The sequence below is a fragment of the Ovis canadensis genome, chromosome 2 (genome assembly GCF_042477335.2).
Source record: "Ovis canadensis isolate MfBH-ARS-UI-01 breed Bighorn chromosome 2, ARS-UI_OviCan_v2, whole genome shotgun sequence".
Taxonomy (NCBI): Eukaryota; Metazoa; Chordata; class Mammalia; order Artiodactyla; family Bovidae; genus Ovis; species Ovis canadensis.
In genome coordinates, this window is record NC_091246.1 from 92,542,635 (window position 1) to 92,554,679 (window position 12,045).

The following is a 12,045-nucleotide window of genomic DNA, read 5'->3' on the forward strand; positions in this document are numbered from 1 at the left end:
AATCAATATCAGTCAACATGTTACTAATACTTTGTTTTCCAACCTGCTCCCCTAGTTCTCCAAGCTTATTAGATGTATAGTATGCCTTACAAGTTAGAGCACATGCTGCTGCTAAGTCACTTCAGTCATGTCCAACTCTGTGTGACCCCATAAACGTCAGCCCACAAGGCTCCCCAGCCCCTGGGATTCTCCAGGCAAGAACACTGGAGTCGGTTGCCATTTCCTTCTCCAATGCATGAAAGTGAAAAGTGAAGGTGAAGTCACTCAGTCGTGCCCGACTCTTCACGACCACATGGACTGTAGCCCACCAGGCTCCTCCATCCATGGGATTTTCTAGGCAAGAGTACTGGAGTGGGGTGCCATTGCTTTCCCCGTAGAGCACATGGCATTTTACCAAATACTCTGTTGCCCCACAACATGGGTCACCATCCTTCCAGGACCACAGACAGTACCCTCGCCAAACAATGCTACATTTTTGTTATAGCAGAAATTGACTTCTCTGTACTAATTTCCATTGGTTAGGATCTGTATCCAATCTACTCAAGATGGGAGAGATTATACTATGTAACAAACAAATCCTAAAATCTTGAATCATTTAAGGAAGACAATTCATTTCTTACTCACACTGTATCTATACTGGGGGGGGGGGGGCGGTCTGCTCTGCCTCGTTTTAACTCCAGAATCTAAGTTAATAGAGTAACCACACGCTGCAATATTGCCAGGCTCAAAGGCATAGGGAAAGAATGTATGACTAACCGCATACTGGCCCTTATACTTTCACTGATAAGTGACACACACATGTTCAGCTACATTACCTTGGACAAATCAAATAGCACAATTGCATCAAGGTAGCAGAGAAGTACATTCATATGATATGTCTGTAAAAAGAGCAGGAACTATTTGATAAGCAGCAAAAATGACCCTTTGACTGATCTTTGTAAATTGAGGTTTATTATAGCAGGCTACAGTGCATTCAGAAGTGTGTACCATAATCTAGGAAAAGACGAGTCTGAAGAAGTATTTCCTATTCATATTTTCAGTGGCATTGTAAATGATAGACACTTGTAGTTATAACTAGATGTTTATTCTGACTTTATATTTTATAAGCTTATTAGTTTGCAAATACATTTTAGAATATAAGAAATAATTTTTTAAAAAAGACTGACGTAATACCCCAACTCAACACCTAGGTATATGTCCAGAAAGAAATCCAAAATGCCAAAGGTGTAAAATTGTGTGACCCAATGGTATTTATAATGACAAATTTCCGGCATCCCACACACCTTTAAAGTACAGTACATTCATGCACTGTAATATTGTGTGGCAGTTATTTAAATATTAAACTGTCAAAATGGAAATTGAAAATTAAAACTACGTTTGGTGGGCAAAATTCTAATGATGTGCCTCCAAGACTCCCATCATCTGGTATTTAATTAAACACTAATTTAAGTATGCTGTGAGGCAACTTTGAGGCTGGAGTTAACAGTCCTAATCAGGTGATCTTTAAACAGGGAGATGATCCTGGTACAGGTGGGCTCAGTGTAACCATGTAATCAGAGGAGAAGGAAAGAAGAGTCAGAGAGAAGCAGTAGAAGGAAAGGTCATCATAACTCTGAGCATGAGAAAGACACAAACCACCATTTCTGGCTTTGAAAAATGGAAGAAGGTGACTGCAAGTCAAAGAAATCAGGTAAGTTCTAGAAGCTGAGAACAGTCCTTGGCTGTCAGGAAAGTTGGGACCTCAGCTCTATGACTGCAGGGGACTGAATTCTGTCAGCAGCCTGAACAAGTTTGGAAGGAGCAATACTTTGACTTTAGCCCAGGGAGACTGTGTCAGACTTCTGATACGTGGAGACCGTGAGATAAATTTATGTTGTTTTAAGCTGTTAAAGAGGTTGTAATGTGTTATAGCAGCGATATAAAACTAATACACCATGAAATGGAGGTGCAGCAAAATAGGCTGATTCAAAGGGCTGATACAGTTACGTGAATGAGGATTAAATGTGGCTTTGAACTTCCTGACAGTCAAAGCAGAAAGGAAAACGGTGGATGACAATTTTATTTATGAGACCACGAAACATCTCTGTGACAAGTGCCTTAACAGGGACCTGTGTGCGGTAACCTCCTCACCCTAAGTTATAGGCCATCCCAAGTCCAATCTGTATTTACTGCATAGAAAGGTCGTTCAACAGTCAAACTGAATTATGTCACTTTCTTGCTTAATACCCTTCAGTAGCTCTCCCTCACAAGGTGAGTTTCAAGCCCCTCAACATGACACAAAGTCTCCGTCAAATCCTACTCTTGTTTCTACTTCCAGGTTCACCTCCTGCCATTACACAGAAGCAGTCTACCAGATACTTGCAGGTCTCTCGACTCAACACCCTGTTTACAGTCTTTGCATTTACACACAGTCTTTCCTGGGCCTAGAATGGCTTTTCCTTCTTTTCCTCCTGAGGAATGCTTCATATACTATGGTCCAGCTAATGTGTGTTCTCTTTGATGAAGCCTCCCTCACTCACCCCTTAACCTGTATGAAGAGTAAGTCACTTCTCCCTCTGTCCTGTATCGCCCTGTCCCTTGTTCAATTGCAGTACATAGCTATTGTGACAAAATTGATAGCTTAGATATCAGTCACTCCTAGATCACGGCTATGACATCAAACCCGCAAATAAGAAAGAATTAGGAACTGAAAGCTTTACAAAAAGCTTTACCAAACAAAACAAAAACACTCCTTACAAAGTGTTTTTTTTGGAGTGAAATTATATTTAATATTTTTAGTTAAGGAACTCTCAAGTGAAAAAATAGGAAAATATAAATATAGAAAGGTGAATTTAGTTGAGCCAATTTTTAAACTGGCAAGATGTAATTTAGATACATTTCTAAATTATCCCATAATTCTTGTGTGAGGTACACCTGATGTAGGAAAAGCTCAAATCATCCTCTCCGGTGACCTCAGGTTACTGCCTTGCAGCTCAGTCAGAAATGCAGAGTCCATGGGATGGGAGGCGGGAGGAGCGGTAGTTGAGAGAACGGGCGCTGGCTGCTTTCTCTGTTGGCTTGCTATAGCCGAGTTACCCTGGGCTGGTGATTTTATATCTGCAAATCTCATGTTTCCTCACTGGAAAAAAAGGCAAATCTGGCTGTTGAAAGAATCTAATTACATAATTTATGTAGGATACTCAGCACAGTTTTTGACACAGAAAGCTCAATCTCTGTTGACATTAACATTCTAATCACACATGGCATAATTCATCAGGAAATGTAAGATGACCCTACTTTCTGAATAGTTACTGAAAAGAGACAATGTGAAACTAGCCAGGGGCTTTGGGACCCAATGCTCAATGTGTAATGAAGTCTTACCTGGGCCATGTTACCTCTGTAATCAACCTTTAGCTTCTTTCCCTTTAAAATAGAGTTATCATCAGCTTTGCCTCTCCCCCTCGAGCATGTGAAAGTGCTTTGGAAATGGTTAAGCACAGTGTGTGCAATCTACTGCTACCAATATGCGCCCACCATTACTATTGCTAGTATCCTTTTTAATTTTTTTTTTAATTACTGGCACTATTTCCCATTCTATGAAGGGAAGTCACACCGTGATCTCAGGAAACATCCACTTAATATCTCCATAGTATGTGATCTAGTACAATAGGTATCAGGGCTTTAGGAAGGACAGGAGATAGAAACTCTGGCCTCAAGCGAAAAGACTGATCTGCTAAGTAATATCAATGACTGGTTTGAGAAAAGGAAGTGGCTGGACTTGGGGAGGCCAGTCTGGAGGATTCTGCAATAGCGCAGGAAGGAAGTAATGAGGGTCTGCCGTAGGATGAGGACAAAGGGAAAGGGCAGGAGACTCGGGTCAGTGCCTAAGCCTGGGGTTGGGCTGGTGAGAGACTTGCTTACACTGATAGCCATCCTTGCTGCCGGAACTTCGTGTATCCCCACCCAGTGACTTCCTGTCACCTCTAGGTCCTCGGGCAGTGATGATGATCGTGATGATCATTGTAATGACACCAACTAACATTTATGGGAGAGCCTACATGTGCCAAGCACAAGTATAGTTTATTAAACTATAAACTATAGTTTATAGTTTATTCTCAGAGCAATCTGACAAAATTGATGTCATTACCTCTATATTTCAGATAAATGGAGGTAGAGAAATATAAAATAATTTACCCAAAAATACACTCTAGTATAAGTAGTATGTACTAGATTCAGAGTCCAGGCTGGCTCAGAGTCTACACTCCTAACCACTGTTCCATGATGATATTAATGATAGTGGTATTAAGAACACATATTGTGGGCTTCCTCTATCCTACCCTGTACTTAAGGCCAAACGTGAACTCCCTTTTTGATTAATCAAGTAATGGCAGCTTGATCACATAAGCTCTTGCAGCAAGACCTCCAATTTTAAAGCATTAAACCAGGTCGATGTTCCTGACTGCAGCTGCAGTCCCTTAAAGTGTATGGTCCACATCCAGGGTATGGAGCATTCAGGGATGGAAATGGGTCTTGCAGAAAAGAATTTCTATTCTCTGAAGGTCTTCCTGCTGCTGGAAGCCTTTCAGAGCTCATTCATTTACTGCATCCAGAAGGAAGCCTGCCAATACCTTGACCCAGTATTGTGACATTCTTAAAACAAAGGATATACACTAATGTCTATGCAGAGAGGCTTCCAGGATACCTGTTGACTAATGTGAAAACCTTGAGCACATTAAGTAACTTAACCATTACTATTAGTAATGTCCTTTCATAGGCATTTCTTTTAATTCTTTTAATTCCCTTTATTATACATTACACAATTAATTTTTTGTCCCTGGATTTGGACTGCTTTATTCTCTTGGGCAGGTTAATTTCTGTGGACCCTGGTTTTCTCATGTATAAAATTAAGATAATAGTTATTCTGGTGTTTAAATGAGATAGTCCATGGAATACAGAACTTAGTAGTGTTTGACTCATTTAGTAAGTATCCAATAAATGTTAGCTGTTAAATCATTTTTTTCAACTCCATTCCATGTAAAGGCATCTGGAGCATTCTGGCATAGCTAAAATTTGGAAGCATGAAGGTTTTCACAAAGAGCTGCCTTATATAAAAAAAGTAGAAGGGTGGGAGTCTTGTTCCCATCTGATTTCATGCACCTTTGGGTTAAGAATAGTGTAGGAAACTTCCCTGGTGGTTCAGTGGCTGGGACTTACCTTCCAATGCAGGGAGTGTGGATTTGATCCCTGGTTGGGAAGCTAAGATCCTACATGCCTAGCTGCCAAAAATAACAACACCAAAAAAACAAAAACCCAGAACATAAACAACAGTAGCAACACTGTAGCAAATTCAGTAAAAATTTAAAATGGTCTGCATAAAAAAAAAAGGAAGAAGAATGTAGGAATATGGACTGGTAGGAAATAAGCTAGCCTTCTGAAACAAAACCCAAAATGCTAGAGAATAATGCTGCATATTTCCATCCAAAGGGCTCGAAGGGGAGCTTAGACATATTAAATCATTTCAATTTTTCCCATCCCCATAATTAACACTTCCATTTTACTTTTAGAGAAGAAAGGAGATTGAATCTCAAGTGGCTAGGGACTTGGGGCAGCAGGAAAGTGTGGAGAGTGAGTTACATAAGATTGAACAGACCTTCAACCTACATAGTCTCTGTTAGAATGTCAGTGCAAAAAAAAAAAAAAAAAATCCAGGGCAAGAGAACAAAATCAAACTGAAAGAATTTAAAATGCAGCAGATTTAGGAGCAATATCTGCAATATCTCATCGACATCCACACGCAAATAACTAAGGAGTGGAAGTTGGAGTTAGGGTGTGAGAATCTTTGAACATCGGCTCTTCAAGTAGGCAAAAGTGCTTTTTTTTTAATAAGCAAAATGAGAGGGTGAGCCACGATACCTGGTGTTGCATTGCCCTTTGGAGCCAAGCTGCCTCTGAGGGGACTCTCCTGAATGTCACGACTGAGAAGTCCCAGGGAGAGGGGTTGATCCTGCCGTGCTCCTTCAAACCTTCACATTTCTGCTGTGAACGGGCAGTTAGGGTGCAGATACAGTTGTCACCTCAAATGTTCATGGTCTCTTGTCTAATCTGCTTCTTCTAACCTGTTTTGCACTCAGTTTCTGAACAATTTCCATTCTTCTCAGATATTGTCTACATTATTCTCATACATACTTAGGACTTTTCTTTGTCTTTGGACCTATGACTACTTTTGGCTTCAGACAAGGACCTCCTCTGTTCACACATGACCTTGTCCACCCTGGTCCCCAGAGGACCCAATAACTTGGTATAAATAACTGGTTAATACACCCAAAGTGTTCACTTTGGCCCTACAAGGTTGAGGGCAGGTTAAAAAAAAAATTATTAATCTGTTTCAGCCAAAAAGTGCTTGGGGACTGTTAGGAAGGTCATCAGGAAATGTATGCCATTAGACTGCTTCTCTTTATTCATCTGTTCCAAATGAATTACCCCTGTCTTATCCAGGTACAATTGCTCCAACTCATCTTGAGTCCATATGGTTGGTCACTTGCATATTTGAATTACACCAATAAAAAATTCAAGTGAACAAGTCCAAAAAAGTAAAGATTTTCTAAACTGGGCTAAGAAGTATTTTGAAAAATAAATACAAATTATTTCTAATACAGAATATGCTCAGCCTAGAGTAATATTTAGCTTCCCAGAGGGAGCAGAGTTTGATTAAAGAAAAATATGCTTTTATGAATCCAAAAGGAACACAAGTTAAATTTGGTAAATGGAGACATTCTGATGAAAGAGGAACAAAAAAAAATAGAAATTGAGTGAGAAAATAGCCCCTGAAATTAACATATGAAGGAGTTAAAAAAGAGGCTCCTCCGCTTCCAACTTTTCTTAAAGTTTTAGAGTTAAGAGCAAATAAAAAATCCTTAGCTCACTTATATGACTTGATTACCTTTTTCAAAATGTAAAACAAAGAAAATCTTTGAGTGTAGAGAAGGTATGGGGAAATGGAAAATGTTTCCATGCAGCATTTTCTATTTTAAAAAGAAAATCTCTAGACTTGAAGATAAGTACATAAGCATGGATCAATAGCTCTGATATTTACCTTTCCTTGTGGAAAAGATTACACCAACCTACAATATCAGATTAGTTGTCTACATAGCACCCTCTAGGGTTGCCACTGCTGAGACAGCTGCACATAACCCTGTGCAGGAGTGACTTTAAGGGAAGAGCAAAAAATTATCATGTACTCCAAGAGATAACCACAGCCTTATTCTCTTGAAAACAGGATGCAAAGATTACACAGTAGCAGAAGTGTCCCTTGATTTCACCCCAATATAAGAAATGTAGAAATTGAGCTAAAAGATTAGATTGCTTAATAAAACAATTGGTAAACACAAACCAATGGGGATAGATACAAAGGAGAATGGACTGTGACAACCCTAGAAGACTGTTTAATATAATGTCAAAAAGCTACCAATATAAAAGACTCCAATTTACTCCTGTCTCCAGATGCTGGAAAAGCTTTTGATGGTTAATTGGAAGCTTTTATTTCTGACACTGAAAAGCATGGGCTTGCCACAAGAATTCATTTCATGGGTAGAAACATTATCTGATCATCCAAAGGCCAAAATTAAGGCTAATGTGTATAATTGGAGACCGTTTCTTTTCTTTCTTTCTTTTTTTTTTTTTTTTTTGTGACAAGGAAGCAGCCATAGGTCATTCACATTTTCCTCTAGTATTTGGCTTATCAATAGAAGCTCTATCAGGCAACATGAAGAAATAAAAATTGGGTACTTAAGACCCACATTTTTTATTGTGAGTAGATAATGTGGCTCAATTCTGGGTTGCATGTAGACTTGTGAAATCCACTTTAGGGGAGTCAAGAGGGAGGCCAAATCCCCTCTTCTAGTGGAGGGGTCTATTTGCTTTAGCTCAAGAGGTGTTTTCCTCTTAGGATCAAGTTCTTTATTGCTAAATAAAGTTGTGTGTTACAGATGGTGACTTCTTTGTCCTTGGAAGCAGTAGCATATCCAAATTTCAGCCTATTTGTTCTTGACCAATTTTTTCCCAGAGTAATCTCTGGAACAGAATAGCAAAGCTCCCAATAATAGACAATAATTGTTATTTATGCTAATTTTCTCTTCTTGTAATCAAATGTATACAGAACTCAGATTACCCAAGATAAAAGGTAAATGAGAACTATAGGGTCTTATATAGAAACAAAAAATACATATGTTGAACAAATCATAAAGTATAGTAGAAAATTGCTTTAACACTAGTTGCACCTAAGAAAATAGTGGAAGATGTGGTTTATTGTGCAGTCTTATCCTTTTTTAAAACAGCTTTAATGAACTATAATTCATATTTTCTTGCACTTTTCTCCTTTATAGTATGCAATCATTTTTTTGGTATACTCAGAGATATGGAACAATCACTACAATCATCTTGAGAATAGTTTATCTCAAAGAGAAATCCCATATTCATAAGCAGTCCTCTCTATTCCCAACTCTGAAAACCTTAGGCAATTATTAATCTACTTTCTGTTTCTATAGATTTGCCTATTCTAGGCATTTCATACAAATGGAATCATACTATATGTGACTTTTCATATCTGGCTTCCTTAACTTGTATAATGTTTTCTGGATTCTTCCACATTGTGACATAAATCAGCACTGCATTCTTTTTTATGGATGAATTACACTATATTATATGGATATACCACATTCTGTTTATCCATTCTTCAGTTAACAGACATTTGGGATATTTCCATCTTTTGGTTATTATGAATAATGTTATGAATATTCATGTACAAATTTTTTCCCTAAACATATCTCCTTTTCTCTTGGATTTGTTCCTGAGAGTGGAATCCCTAGGTCATATGGTAAATATATATAAACTTTTTGGAGCCTGCCAGACTGTTTTTCCAAAGAGGCTGTAGCATGTTACATTCCTTCCAGCAGTGTATACAATTTTTCAGATCCTCACAAACACTTGTTACTATCTGTCATTCTGATTATAGTCATTCTAGTAGATAAGAAGTAGTATCTTATTGTGGTTTTTATTTGCATTAATATCATGAATAATGAAGTTAAGCATATTTTCAGTTGTTTATTGATCATGTGCCTATCTTTTTGAAAAATGTCTATTTTGACCTTCACCTATTTTTTTCTTTTTTTTTAATTTTACTTTATTTTACTTTACAATACTGTATTGGTTTTGCCATACATCAACATGAATCCGCCACAGGTGTTCATGAGTTCCCAATCCTGAACCTCCTCCCACCTCCCTCCCCATATCATCTCTCTGGGTCATCCCAGTGCACCAGCCCCAAGCATCCTGTATCCTGCATTGAACCTAGACTGGCGATTCATTTCTTACATGATATTATACATGTTTCAATGCCATTCTCCCAAATCATCCCACCCTCTCCCTCTCCCACAGAGTCCAAAAGTCTGTTCTATACATCTGTATCTCTTTTGCTGTCTCACATACAGGGTTATCATTACCATCTTTCTAAATTCCATATATGTGTTAGTATACTGTATTACTGTTTTTCTTTCTGGCTTACTTCACTCTGTATAATCAGCTCCAGTTTCATCCACCTCCTTAGAACTGATTCAAATGTATTCTTTTCAATGGCTGAGTAATACTCCATTGTGTATATATGTACCACAGCTTTCTTATCCATTCGTCTGCTGATGGACATCTAGGTTGTTTCCATGTCCTGGCTATTATAAACAGTGCTGTGATGAACATTGGGGTACACGTGTCTCTTTCAATTCTTATTTTCTGGGTGTGTATGCCCAGCAGTGGGATTTCTGGGTCATACTGCTACTGCTAAGTCACTTCAGTTGTGTCTGACTCTGTGCGACCCCACAGACAGCAGCCCACCAGGCTCCCCCGTCCCTGGGATTCTCCAGGCAAGAACACTGGAGTGGGTTGCCATTTCCTTCTCCAATGCATGAAAGTGAAAAGTGGAAGTGAAGTCGCTCAGTTGTGTCTGACCCTCAGTGACCCCATGGACTGCAGCCTTCCAGGCTCCTCAGTCCAGGGGATTTTCCAGGCAAGAGTACTGGAGTGGGATGCCATTGCTGGGTCATAAGGCAGTTCTGTTTCCAGTTTTTTAAGGAATTTCCACACTGTTCTCCATAGTGGCTGTACTGGTTTGCATTCCCACCAACAGTGTAAAAGTGTTCTCTTTTCTCCACACCCTCTCCAGCATTTATTGCTTGTAGACTTTGGATCACAGCCATTCTGACTGGTGTGAAATGGTACCTCACTGTGGTCTTCATTTGCATTACTCTGATAATGAGTGATGTTGAGCATATTTTCACGTGTTTGTTAGCCATCTGTATGTCTTCTTTGGTGAAATGTCTATTTAGATCTTTGGCCCATTTTTTGATTGGGTCTTTTATTTTTCTGGAATTGAGCTGCAGGAGTTGCTTGTATATTTTTGAGGTTAGTTGTTTGTCAGTTGCTTCCTTTGTTATTATTTTCTCCCATTCCGAAGGCTGTCTTTTCACCTGGCTTATAGTTTCCTTTGTTGTACAGAAGCTTTTAATTTTAATTAGATCCCACTTGTTTATTTTTGCTTTTATTTCCAGTATTCTGGGAGGTAGGTCATAGAGGATCCGGCTGTGATTATGTCGGAGAGTGTTTTGCCTATGTTCTCCTCTAGGAGTTTTATAGTTTCTGGTCTTATGTTTAGATCTTTAATCCATTTTGAGTTTATTTTTGTGTGTGGTGTTAGAAAGTGATCTAGTTTCATTCTTTTACAAGTGGTCGACCAGTTTTCCCAGCACCACTTGTTAAAGAGATTGTCTTTACTCCATTGTATATTCTTGCCCCCTTTGTCAAAGATAAGGTGTCCATAGGTGTGTGGATTTATCTCTGGGCTTTCTATTTTGTTCCATTGATCTCTATTTCTGTCTTTGTGCCAGTACCATACTGTCTTGATGACTGTATGATGACTGTAGTAGAGCCTGAAGTCAGGCAGGTTGATTCCAAACCGTTAGCCAGACTCATCAAGAAACAAAGAGAGAAAAATCAAATCAATAAAATTAGAAATGAAAATGGAGAGATCACAACAGACAACACAGAAATACAAAGGATCATAAGAGACTACTATCAGCAATTATATGCCAACAAAATGGACAACGTGGAAGAAATAGACAATTTCTTAGAAAAGTACAACTTTCTAAAACTGAACCGGGAAGAAATAGAAAATCATAACAGACCCATCACAAGCATGGAAATTGAAACTGTAATCAGAAATCTTCCAGCAAACAAAAGTCCAGGTCCAGACGGCTTCACAGCTGAATTCTACCAAAAATTTAGAGAAGAGCTAACGCCTATTTTAAAATTTGGTTGTTTCCTTACTATTAAGAGATCTTTATATTCCAGATACGAATCCCTTATCATATACAAGATTTGCAAATATTTTCCCTGGCCTGTGGATATTAGGTTGTATTTTCACCTCCTGCACAGTTTTCTTTGACCTAAGAAAATTTTTAATTTTGACTAAATGCAATTTGCCTGTATTTGTTTGCACATTTATTTGTTTGTTTGCACATTGCTTAATCCAAAGTTGTTTCTCTCCTGCCCATCTCAATGTGGTCCTTTTATCTTTTGTGGAAAGCAGTTCACCTAGTTTTCAGGTCTTTTTCAGAGGGAAATAATCCATATGAAGCTGTAGGTCTGGTGTGTCTGTGGGAGGAGGTGAGTTCAGAATCTTCCTGCATGGCCATCTTCTCCTTTTTATTCTCAACTTTGTTTTTTTCTTCAAGATTGTTTGGATGATTCATCCACATGAATTTTAGGATCAACTTACCAATTTCTGTAAAGAAGTCAGCTGGGGTTTAGACAAGGACTGTGTTAATTCCATAGATCAAAAGATCTGGGGAATGTGCCATCTGAAAAACTGCCTTCCAGTCCATGAAGCTGAGATCTTTAATCTCTATACAGAACTTAATTTTCTTTTAATAATGTTTTTTCAGTTTTCAGAATATGTTTTGTACTTGTTTTGTTAAATTAATTCCTAAATACTTAATTATTTTTTGAGTCTATTGTAAATGG